Source organism: Poecilia reticulata, linkage group LG15 (assembly GCF_000633615.1).
Source record: "Poecilia reticulata strain Guanapo linkage group LG15, Guppy_female_1.0+MT, whole genome shotgun sequence".
NCBI classification, from domain to species: Eukaryota; Metazoa; Chordata; class Actinopteri; order Cyprinodontiformes; family Poeciliidae; genus Poecilia; species Poecilia reticulata.
The window spans coordinates 22215579-22227642 of NC_024345.1; the positions used below are offsets into that span (position 1 = coordinate 22215579).

At 37.5% G+C, this 12064-nt stretch overlaps 1 protein-coding gene across 2 annotated transcripts in view; it reads right to left on the reverse strand.

Moving 5' to 3' along the window:
• The window catches only part of rab11fip2 (RAB11 family interacting protein 2 (class I)), a 35311-nt gene that overhangs the window by 21894 nt on the left and 1353 nt on the right, over positions 1–12064 (reverse strand). The gene's annotated exons all lie outside the window — the stretch shown is intronic.

Sequence of the window (12064 nt, forward strand, 5' to 3'; positions counted from 1 at the left end):
CACACACACACACACACACACGCACACACACACACACACACACACACACACACAACCCTGCAGCAGCTTTCTGCTTGTGTGTTTTGTTTTCCGATTAAAAATATATATTTTTGCAAATATGAGGATAAGAACTGAAATAGTTGCTTCGGGAAAGTTGAGTGGAAGAAAAAAGTGCACGAGACAAAGGGATAACTGCATTTTTTGACAGGATTGTGAACACTGCAAAAACACGCAATCTTACCCAGTATTTATCTAGTTTCTACTGCGAATATCTTGGTCGCCTGAAATTAGACAAAACCAACTGACAAGCAACTTTTCTGAAAAAACAGGAGCTTGTTTTATATCAATAATTTCTTAATATTGATGAAAATGAATTCTAGTTCCATTTTACCCATTTGATAAGTGAAATAAGCCATTAGAATTAATACTTTTTAGCAATCATAATTAATCATTGACATAAAACAATCTCCTATATGCTGCTGAAAAGTTACTTTTAAGTTAATTTTATCTTATTTCAAGTGTATTAAGATATTTGCAGTAGAAACTTGACGAGAAATACTTGGTGAGATTTTGTGTTTTTGCAGTGAAGCCAAGATGATGAGAGTCACAGTGAGCACACAGAGATATATTCATGGGCTACAAACGTCACGTTACTTGAGTTAGGCCACTAATCGTGATGATGAATTTACTGGAAGATAAATTCATCAAGATATTGAGATAAACGATAATATTGCTGCTTTCACATTCCCACATTTTGATAAACTTTAAATTCCAATGAACATTTTAAATATCCAAAATAAATAAAACATAAACAGCAGATAAAATTAATTATCAAGTCTCTGTAAATTAAAACCAAAGTTTCCCTTCAAAATAAGAGCCAGTGGAGATCAAAGCAACAGACTGCAAACGTTCAGCATCCAGTTTTTGGTAGAAAGAGAGAAAAGAGAGAAAAAGTAAATATGCAAATAGGAATTAAGCTTTTTTTAAAACTTATCATGAAATGAATTGATTTATTGATTATTGAATCCGGGCCTAGCTGGAAATGTGTCATTTATCATCGTTAGGTCAGTAGTTTGTTGGCTAAGATTTTAGCCTCTTCTTTTTTGCAAAATTGAGCAAAAATCTAATTTTTTCAATTGGATTTATGTCTGGACTTTGACTAGGCCAGTGTAATACAGGCATGTTTAGAGTTGATAAACAAGGTTTTCTTCCTTGTATTCAACCCAAATCATCTTTCCAGGAACTCTGGCCAGCTCCCCAATCACTGGAGAGGAAAACAATCTCCACAGCATAATGCTGCCACCACCATGTTTCATTTTATTTATGAATCGGTGAAATCCAGATTATTTCTGCCTTTGCAGGTTTGAAGTCCTTTAGCTATGCACCACCTGGTACAGCTACTATTTACTGGAAGATGAGCAGAGTGTTTGAACTTCATTTTATTTAACAAGCCTGAAAACAAATGCAGCCACACTTTTCAGATTCCTATAGATTTTTTTATACATGAAACCCCTGGATTTTTCTCTAAATCAGAGTTTCATATGAGTTTGTGCTGGACTGCATTCTTTTACAAGGCACCACGTAATATTTTAAAGGTGACCTTGAATTTGTTATGCTTCCTTGAACACGTTAGGTCTATGGCCTATCCAAAACATATTCATTACATTTTCCACTGTTTTAAAGCGTCTTGTCACTTTAAATCCAAATAAATCCTGCTGGCCACGCCCTCAAAACTGAACGTTTACACTGGCACGTAAAAATGGCTGCAAACAAATGCACAATTATACAACTGCACATCTTTGAAAAGCAGAAGTGGAGCCTCCTGCGCAAACAACAACACATTTGCAAATAACAGGCCTGTCATTTAATCGCATCATAAATTAAAAGAATAATTTCCTTTTGCATGATTTATCGTTTCTTTCTTTCTACCAAAATCTGGACGACTAAAGTCTTCAGCCTGGCGCTTTGGTCTCAACTAGCCCTTTTTTGTTTACAGAGTCTTCATAATTCATTTTATTTGTTGTTTCTGTTGTTTTGTTTGTATTTAAAATGTCTTTCAGGTGTCCACCATAACCAGTGTGCAGTGCGCTTCCCCCAGACCAGAGGAAGCCCCTCCATGTGAATGCCCTGCAGTCATCTCCTTACAGGATGAAATAATTCACCCGAAACGTTCAGGACAGACATCGTGAGGCAAAGTTCAGAGGCATGCTAATGACAAGAGCATGCTCACAGAGAGGAACAGAAACCTCTCAGCTCTGAATGAGCGGCAGAACAGAGGTTAGGCCACTGCAGGCAAACAGGTTGTCGGATGCGTTAAAACGCTGCATTTGCATTTTCTTAGCTGAAAACATCAAAATATGAGCAAATTGATTTAGCAAACCAAGCTGCTATACTGACAAAAAAAAACGAAAAAAAGGCAACTGCGTTTTACACTTTAGTGTGCTATAAAGTAATGACGAAAAGGTCTTTTGTCTTTTCCTATGAAGACAGGATATATAACGCGCTCCCATTTGCACAACATCATAAGTGTCACACTGATAAATTTACAGCATCGTAAGGAACACATATTGAACATCAAGGGCATGAAAAACAGCAGAAAACAGAGGAGTTTTTCCTTAGATATAGAGGAAAGTGTGTGGGTTGCATCGTTGTGTTTAACATTCCTCAGTCCTCCCAGCAGAAAGCCGTCGTCTTATTACCAGATTCTACAAGCATGATCATCCTACACAGCCGTGCAGTCTGCATATTTTTAAAGGAATCTCCGCTTAAGTGGAGATATTTTCCACACATGTTTATGTGCCATATTTGTTTTCCATAAATATGGATAAATCTGTGACAAAATGTGCTGTCCCGCGTTAAATATGATCTTAACTGGGCAGAGAGGACGATGAATAAAGAAGAAAACCTAAAAAAAATGGATTTATTTAGATAACTTTTCCTGTTTTTATAATAGAAACTCATTAAGTATTGTTTTTTATTACTTCTGTTGTCTAAATCTTTTTCCAAGATTAAAATTCAATCAGTTTCATGTATTACAATAAATAAAAATGTGCCGGACTTCTGTGTGAATTTGTTTTTATTTTCAGAGAGATTATGTTGGCCACTATCATAATATTTTTAAAATATCTTCAGAGTTTCATATTACCGTTTTTCAAACAAAAAATGCATAAAAAATGTGTTTATTACTTTTTCACTTTATTTAAACATACCAGACGTTTGAGCTTTCATCATTATTTACTGAATAAAATATGAGTAGATACCCACATATTGTTCAAACATGAAAGATAAAAACTGCAGCTTCTATTCACTAAATTCAGATTAAAAATAGGAAATATATTTGCAAAAACAAGCTAACAGGTGTTTATTTTTGCAATAAGAATCCAGATGATGGACAATATCACCAAAAGATGCAAAATTATGTTTTAAAAATCAAAATGTTGGAAGCGTCATGTCAAGAAGGTCGAGAAAGAAAAGATCACATCTCACCATCTTTGGGAAGTAAATGCCTAAACAGATGACCTTTGTGCTCGGCGTGGGAAAGGTCAGGACGATGGGAGGAGCCGCGACGCGTTTCGCAGATTGCACCGCGGATGATTTGTCAGGCGAGGCGATGGCAGCCGTGATCTGCCGTCAGAAAGCAGAACATTTCACTGGGACAGGAAAGGAATCTGCTCCAGAAACAAACTGGTTACTGCTTCTGCGTTCTGAAAACGGGAGTTTGAGTCGTCTTCCTCATGGTCTTCCTCATGGTCTTCCTCAGCACACACTGCTGGCCCCCTGCAGTCTACACTCCATTTAGCTTCCAGATGTTTACATCCACTCGCAAAAACAGTTAGGCTTTTATTTTTATTTATTAATTTAAAGTTTAAAATGAACATGTAGACATTAACATTTTGAGCAGCTTGAAGAAGAAAATCTTTGCTAAATTTTGCTGGATGATAAACTGTAACAGAAGTTTTTTCAATAAATGATAATGTTGTTTTAAGTCCATTTTCACCATTAGAGGTGTGGTGTGAAGTAAGTTTTGGTTAAAGTTAGGCTTAGGAATAGACTAGTATTGGTTAAGGTTAGAGAAAATGTCTGCTTTAATAAACACAAATCCCACTATGTACCCATTGTGTGTGCTTGTTTAGCTTTCCTATTTTGGACCATTTCTGCCATATTGAATCCCGTTGTTTACAGTTAGGAGTCGTGGTTAAAGTGTGACTTATATTTTGATTTAATCTTGTTAGAAATAGACCAATATTGGTCCAGGCTGGCAAAATGCTGGTTTAGTCAATACAAGTCCTAATATTGGTAGAAATACCAACTTGTGTGTGCTTGTTTAGCTTTCCTTTTTTAGACCATTCCTGTCATATTTACTAACCTTCTGAAGACCCATCTGGGACTTACTGGAACCAAAGTCCAATCCTAATACAGAGGACTCTCTTGCTTAGGGTCAGAGGTCAGGTTTAGAGGCAAGGTGTGAGCTATGTTTTGGTTTGTTATGGTTAAGAAGACTAGGATTGGTTAGGATTGGCATAAATGCAATTACTAAATACAGCAGACTAATTAACACATTTTAATAGAGAAAAGTGGGCTTATAGTTTGTTTCATACCTGGTTAGTTACTTCCAAAATGTACTTTAAATCTGAGCGTTCCAATTGATCGAATGTGACTCTATATATTTGGCCGTATTCTTCATGCTTTGGGTGATGGGGTAGTGATGATTGTCACATTGTACAATGTTACATCAAAGGTCAAGGTCTCTGACAGGGAAATGCTGAAGAATTCTCATTTTTGTGTCATTTCAACCACAAAAGGTTACTTTGATGACATTAAGCGGAGCTGACATTTCTGATTGGCAGCTTGAGGCCCCTGACCTTTCCTGGTACTGTACCGATGTGTTCATGTACAGGCTGAGAGGTGGGGCTGATTTAAAAGCTCTCTTTTAATTCACAAGCCACGTCTTGTTAACACAATGAGAGAAATGAAAGAGAAACATCAATGATGCTGTGCGAAACACTGCTACCCTCACACCACAAACTGAGGAGAACTCTTAAACTAACAAGGATTGACATTATTACTTATAATTTAATCCATTTTTATTGAAGGTGCTTTCATCTTGTAAACAGAAAGCTGATGTTTTGGACCAATAAACAACTGGCTCTGTCTCTTTGAGTTTGAAGTAAGAATATGCTGGTCTGCTTAGCGTTCACATTTGAACCAGGGGGCAGCGTTTGGGGCTTGACTTAGGCTACATTCACACTGCAACCTGAAGTGACCCAATTTGGTTTTTATTTCCTTAATAAAAACTTCCCTTAATGATCTTTTCATGACACTCTGAACCACAAAGATCTGATATTTTCCCATGCGACCACGGCCATTTTGATATCCGGTACAAAGGAGATCCTCTCAGATGTGACCTGAGTCGCATTCATCCGACCTGAACGTCATTGACACTCAACAAACGTCACTATTCTGCGTCCTGATACACACAAGCAGGAAGAAAAACAGCCAACATGGCGGACGATAATGAGGATTAGGTTGTTAATGTGCTGGCTCCAGTTGGATAATAACTTAAAAATCATAACTATGCTCCACTGTTGGCATCCATGTTTACTTGCACAAACACTAAGTATTTCTTCTTCTTCTATATGATGGTTGCCAAAACACTGAGCATGCTCTCTATGTGTGAAGTTACTGTGCCCTCTACCTGCGGGACACTTCCAGAGATTGCATACAAGTCGCATATATTTGGAAGTGAGAAAAACCACAAAAAAAAAAAAAAAAAACTGGGTCACTTCAGGTTGCAGTGTGAACGTAGCCTTAGGGTGTTTTCACACCTTATAGTCCGGTAGACTCGGTTCGATTGGGGATCAAAGTTGCAACAGTTGTTACATTTTCAGGACTGTGGTTTGCATTCACACCACATTGTGTCAAATGACTCAAACTAACTGAAAAACCTGTTCCCCCGTCGCCTGTGGTGGCGCTGTTCCAAGAACTACTGAAGGAATCGACACAAACCCTCTGAAGGCGGCAGAGCGGAGGCTCTTTTTGGTAGGGCTCCACTACGGGTTGCTGGCTGCTCCTGGGTCGAGTGCCAAGAACAGCATCTAGTTCATCATAAGGAAACTTGTCCTTCGCGTCTCCTGAACTTCCACTTGTCTTTTGCATCAAAATACTTGACATGCTTTGATGGCGAAGTCTTTTTACCTTAGTGTGACACTGTGCAACAGTACGAGGGAATCCCAGAGCCTCCATTTTCATGCTAATTAGCTTGAAAACCTCATTTTTGTGAGTGGTTACAAGTAGCTGTGAGATTTTCTTCTGACCATATTTGTATGAGGGCCTTTATCTCCTCTTCACGCCACGAGGCATTTTCTCCTCTAAGGGTGGAAACACGTGTTTGTTATGGTTGTATTGACCCATAACGCCCTCCGCTTTAGTCCACTTCCTGCCGTTTCTAGTCATGTTGCATTCAGATATGTTTCCAACCGTGCAAGAGTTCACTTCAACCAGATCGAGACCAAGGTTTTTAGGCGGATCAAAGTTAGCTTTTTTAGTCCGTTTTGGAATTCAAATTTGCATTCTCACCTCCCAAACGAATCGGACTTTCTAGACAAACAAATTAGAGCCTGATTCAAAACTAATTCTGGGCTGGTGTGAATGCACCCTTGGACTATATCCTTAAAAAAATTTATACTTGGTTTTTCTTCTCCAGGTCTTGAGACTTGGACAAGCCCCTCAAAAACAAAAACTTGTTCCCGTTTTGAATTTGACCCACAAAGATTAGGACTTACTTTCCTCTCAAAAATGCGAAATGAGACTTGGGCTTGCTGTCAAAGATGTCTGACTTGGATTTGACAAGCTCCTTAAGGTTCTGACTTGAATGAAGTGGCTTGTTAGCATCTCTGTCAGGTGAACGAAGAGCCACCAGGCTTTCATTGAGCTTCGCCTGAAAGCAGCTGAACGCTCCAAAATTAATTGATTTGGATGTGGATGCTGTACATTCTAAGCCTTCCATCTATTTGCAAATAGTTCCCCATTTTCAATTACAAATGCGTTTAAAACTGCTCTAATGCTTGTGAAAAAGGTCACATTCAAACGCGGCTTTTGCCACAAATATGCCATTTTCCAGCAGAAAGGCCAATTTGCTGCTTGTGTGCTCTGCTGTACCTAAGCGTTGTTTAAAGCACATCAATGCAAAGCAGGATTAAATATTCCTGTATTTTGCTAATCATTTATGAAATGCATAATTATCTGAGCCTGTAGTTGAATGGATTAGGAGTCATTGATTCTCTCTCTCTTCCTCTCTGTGTATATATAGTGCCTACCTAACCCTTTCAAACTCCCCAATAGAAATATTCTGGATAATATGTATGCATATAGTTGGCAGAGCTGCACTCCGGTTCATGTTTCATGCAATGTGAATGACTAATCCATGAAATGTGTGGGTGGGATGATTAACACAGACACCAGCACAGAAAATATGTTTGCTTTGAAACTTGAATGTGATACAAACATGAAACTATGAATAATTGCGCACAGAAAAGGGAGCCTGTGTAGATTTAGAAACTCAGGAAATTTATGACTAATTGTGTTAAGTGAAAGGCAAAAAGAAAAAGGCAGAAGTGCAGTTTTGTTCCTGGGATAATTAGCTTTTTTAAGTGTTTGGAGGTTGATTGTGGAGGCTGTTTTGGAGTGAGCCCTCTAGCTGTCCTTTGGGGTACTGCCAGCGCTCATTACATGCAGCCTGCAGGCCAGAGGAGAGCAGCGAAGGCCGTCAACCCAAGAAACAACACTTTCTGTTTGGGGAAAAAAAAAATGTGTCGCTGAGGCAAAAGGAACAAGGTTACACAGCCATTTAAAACTAAAATAAAAGAGAAAATCCTTTTAAATTTATCCTTTAAGCGAATTCCCTTAATGAATGCACGGTTTCCACTCAACGTCGTAATGATCGTTTGTTTACTATCCAGAAAGTATGTGTAGTTTTATAATTACAGTGGCTGGACGGAGTAATAACCTCAGAAAAAAAGCGGCTTCCTTTAACAAAAACTGTGAAACTCCTTTCTCTCTGTCAGGCTTCGCTTCTTTCATATTTACCCTTCGCTTTTTAATAACAGCCATATATAATTTGAGCACATATTTTGATGTTCTGGTTACCAGATGTGTGTAAAAAGCTGAAAGACACTCATTTACGATCAGTTTTATTCATGTTCTGTTTTATGAATATGTGAATTTGCTCGTCTTTAAAAAAAAAAACTCAGACTTGAACTGATCTATGATGTTGGATTTTTTTATTTTCACAACCACTTCCTGGAAACATGTGGCGATTACGGCTCTTTGACCTTTTCAGTTCAAATTTCCCATCCAAGTTTAGCTTAAATGATGTTGAATTTTAGGTTTAGTTCACCACAACCGCCAGATATAAAAATTTTCTTTTTATATCTGGAATGACATTGGTAAAGAGGGTGTGGGACGTTTTAAAATCAAAGATGCACAACATACAGCCACCTCTCACAGCTACTTCGTGAGATGCTAGTTGTTCCCATAAATAAGGCAGAATGCAAAGTCCATAGAAATGGAAAGTTAATACATTTAGCCAAATTGGACAGTGACGTGACAAGAATTAGATGACTTTCTTCAGCTCATCGTACAACACCTGGACGTCTTTTCAACCTTTATGTCTTTTCTGCTAAAGTTAGCTCAGCAGAACAGTTTTTAAATCTTCATCGTATCGTTCGTCTTGGTAAAAGTTTTTTGTTTGAGATGCCAGAAAAAACCTAGATGTGAAGAAGAAAATAAGAAAAGAAAATATCTCGACTGTTTGGAAATATTTCTCTCTTAGATTAAAAAAAAAACAGGTATGAGATGCCGTTTGAAAAGCAGCAAAACAAAAAATGTATCAATGATTTGGATTATTTAGGGGAAATAATGGGGGTTCATTTTTCAAAGTTACATTTTCATTACATTATTTGTTCATTTATAAATATTGCAGTTTCAAGCTCAATATTTAGTCAGTTATATACTTAACTTGCTAATTTAGCTTGAAAAATAAATACCAGGTTATCAAGCTAAATATTTAGCTTCCTAATTTAGCTCCAAAATAAATATTTAGTAAGCAAGATAAATATTCAGCTTGCTACTTTAGTCACAAACTAAATATTTATCTAGCAAACATTTTGCCTCATTAAATATTTAACTCTGTAAATATTTAGCTAATATGCAGATTCCTTTGCTGATTACATGAAGTGGACAACCAAACACAACTGACTCACTTTGAACTTTTCATAGTTTCTACAGCATTTCAGATTAAATTTACCTTTGAATCTGAATGAATGTGCCAAATCACAAGCAGGAGTTTGAGTAGAGACCCAGCTTTTATTTTGATAGTCTACTTCCGGTTCCTGGCAAGTTAACTTGCATTTAGCTAAATGAATAAAATGGTGAAAATATGACTTTTAAAAATGAGCCCTGACTTTCTTCTCTTATTATTTGGCTAAACAACCAAAATTACTGATTGTGTAACTTTATAAACGACTCCTGACATGCAGGCGGTGCCTGGAGCCAAAATGACTAATTACACAGTGACGTTAATAATAAGTTAAGAATAAACGAGCAAATTAAGAACAACATCCTGCCAATCGTAAAAACTACAACAAAACTCAGCTTATTGAATATTTTTGAGTTATACAGAAACCATTTCTGTGTTTCTGTTCAAAACAACCAGATTCTCTCTCTTTAATTTTTGTGTTTTTACTCAAAGTCGCCATCAGTGTGAGAATCAGATGCCGGCTGGAAACGTCATTAAAAGTAACCAAAAACTTCTAATCGCTTAGAAGTTCAGACAGAAGAAAAAGGAGGATTTATTTTATTTTTTTAGAAAAAGGACGGGACAGAATAGGTGGCGTTGGAGGGGGACGGGGAATGCGAGGCCACAAACAGATCCCCCGCTGTCGCTGAAAAATCAAATCTGTCAGCAATTAGACGGAGGCCAAGCAGCACTTGTCAGCGGACAATGGGCCGAAAGGAGAGGGGGTTAGCAATTATTAGAGCTGATAGAGTACCTTTATTTATCTAAACAGCAGGTTAGTTGCCCAATCTCCCCCTTTGTCACTTGTTGCTTGCATGAAAGGGGCACCACTTAATCCGAATAGCGTTCCTTGTGGCAACCAATGGGTATTATAGCCGGGCGAGGGCTGGAGAGCGCTGCTTTTCAGCCGGGGGAAGAATAATCCAGGGGTTGATCTCATGCTCTTGCAATGCTTCCTTTTCGCTCAAAGAGCTGATTTGGGATCTCTTATGTTTGAAGCTATTTATTAGGAGTTTAGGAAGGAGCTGGAGGAGGATGGGGGGCCACTCGTCTAAAACATGTCGTCCTTATCAAAGACTTGTGCTCCTTCAAGGGGCAAAAGCCGGCGGGTCTGGGAGAGGGGATTATTTTCATCTGAAGCGAACTGCAGATACAATCCACAGCGTCAACGCTGCAGCTCCCACTGCAACACAACAGGACCGGTTATCTTTTGTTGGGTCTTTTTCAGCAAATTCACTGCAAAAACACAAAATCTTAACAAGTATTTTTGTCTGGTTTCTACTGCAAATATCTTAGTTTTATTGTATTTTAAGTGAACTAACGTAAGGAGCTTAACATTTCTAAATGTTAATGAAAACATTCTAGTTCCATTTTACTTAAAATATGGGGACGTTGTCTTATTATAAGTGAAATAATCTGCCAGTTGTTTTTATCAATATTAAGGAGCTAATTACTCAGAACAAGCTCATATCCGGCTACAGATATAGCAAGACATGTCTTCCTAGATCTTGTACTTTTTAGTTTGTTTTGTTGTATTTTACGTGTAATAAAAGTATTTGCACAAAAAACTAGACAAAAAACACAAAATCTTACCAAGTATTTTAGTTTAGTTTCTAAGGCAAATATGTTGGTTCACTTAAAATATGACAAAACAAACTTAGCAGCAATATATAGGGGACTGTTTAATGTCAATAATCCCTTAATATTGATATAAAATACTTTCTCTAGTAGATTATTTAACTTATAGGAAAAATGTCTTGTTATACGTGAAATAATCTGCCAGTGAAACTAATATGTTTTCATCAATATTAGGGAATTACTGACTTAAAACCAGCTCCTATATCTTTCTGAAAAGTAACTTGTAAATTAATTGTTGTATTTCAAGTAAAATACATGTTTGCCTTAGGAACTAAAATACTTGGTAGTATTTTGTGTTTTTGCAGTGTAAACTTCTCATTCGTTGTCAGACTAAGATGAAAGTAAATGATCTAAGGTCGCAAATTATTCCCATCAACTCGACTTTCTGTCCATGAGGGCAAACCGGTGGAAAACACACCTAATGTTTCCTCCTCACGTCTGTTTAAAGGTAACATTTGTTCATGCAGTTAATTGCTTCGGTATCTCTCAGGTGCAGAACGCAGAGGCGGCGTGAACCGGTAGACAAAGTCAGCATCCGCTCGCAGAAGACACAGGGTTAGCAGGGAATATGAATTATTAGATAAGTTGCTAAGTTCACGGTTCCCTAAAAAGGAATCGCGCTGAAGAACTAAACTGTATAATTTGCTGATGATGTGAATCCATTTCATTAATGAAGTGTGTGTACATTTGTAATGTTTCTGCACAGAGCTGCGCAGCCGAAACGCTCGCTGAAACGCGCTGTATCTTATAATGTGCTTGATAACTCTTGTGCTGACAAAGACTCATTTTCTCAAACCACATTGAAAATTAATATCAGCTTCAAAACGCAAATGTTCTGTTGTTCAATTAAAATTTAAATTGGAAATTTTATTACCAGAGTCTCAACAAACTTTTAAAAATACGAATTGGCACAGTTATGCGCAGGATAATTTTGATTAACGATGTCGTAGAGTCTGGATAAAAGTTTAAATGATTCTAATTTTGAAAAGAAATTAATATAAATATTTTATCCACTTGCCTGTGTTGAGCATCTAAAACTGCCTGAGGAGCTGAGAGTCATTTCAAGTGTTTGGGTAAAGTTAGCGTGAAGTTACAGACTGCAGCCCTCCTGTCTTCTTCTTAGCTCCGCTG